The sequence below is a fragment of the Eurypyga helias genome, unplaced genomic scaffold, assembly GCF_000690775.1.
Source record: "Eurypyga helias isolate BGI_N326 unplaced genomic scaffold, ASM69077v1 scaffold18423, whole genome shotgun sequence".
Lineage (NCBI taxonomy): Eukaryota > Metazoa > Chordata > Aves > Eurypygiformes > Eurypygidae > Eurypyga > Eurypyga helias.
Genome location: NW_010243353.1, coordinates 13198 through 14206, shown reverse-complemented (window position 1 = coordinate 14206; position 1009 = coordinate 13198).

Below are 1009 nucleotides of genomic sequence, written 5' to 3'. Positions count from 1 at the left end.
GCCCCGCCGCTCGTCAGCCACTAATTACTTTAAAAGGGAAGGAGCGATGCTGGCTCTCACCCTGCTTTCCTGGGGCTGCTGGTGTTGGGGGACAGGGAGCTCCTGTGGCCTGGGCCACCCATCTCCTTGCCCCGGCCTCCGTCCCTGCCCACACTGGGCAGCAATTCCCAGCCGTTAGCGGATTCCCAGGGAAACATGCTTGGCTCGGACTCAGCACAACGCTGCAGCCAAGCGAGAAGCCAAAATCGGGGACAGTGAGGCCATGAACAATTGGCGGGAGGGGGAAAACAGGTCTCCAAGTGGCTCTGGGCTGTTGTATTCTGTTGGCAAGGCTGTGCTGGGTCAGATTTCTTTGCTTTTAACTCCTTTCAATTTTTTCTGATCGTTTTTCCCAGGTCTGTGCTCGCATGGGTCTTCCCCGGAGCTGTGGGAGGACCCCCGGCTCTGCTGGACGGGGAACCCTACCGCCGGGCAGCCCAGCCCCCCCGCCTGCCCCACACCAAGCACCAGGAGCTACCAAAAGGCACAAACCTGGCCAAAAGGCAAGGCAGGAGGGAGCGTGTGGCTGGGATTTGCTGCTCCCCACCCCCGCAAAGGCAGCTCCAGAGGCAGGCAGAGATGCATTTCCCACGGCAGATGCATTTCCCACACCAGATGCACTTCCCGTGGCAGATGCATTTCCGACAACAGATCTATTTCCCACGGCAGCTGTGTTTCCCCTCTCTCCCAGGGGTGCTGAGGGATTGGCGGGATGCGGGGCTGGGGACCTCAGAGCCTTGTACCCGGGGAGATGCCTGGGTCACAGGGAAAGCCAGCGGAGCCGGCCAAGGGTGCCCAGAGCCAGGTGCTCACGGCATCCCCTTCCCTGGGCAGCCCTGCCACGGCAGGGGTGGGATTGCTGATTCAGGGTGGGACAGGATCTGGGATCAATTTCCCAGGGGGAATTAGCGGTGCTGGGAGCAGAGGCCCAGGCTGCCAGGGTTCATGAGCTGGGACATCACTTCCCACC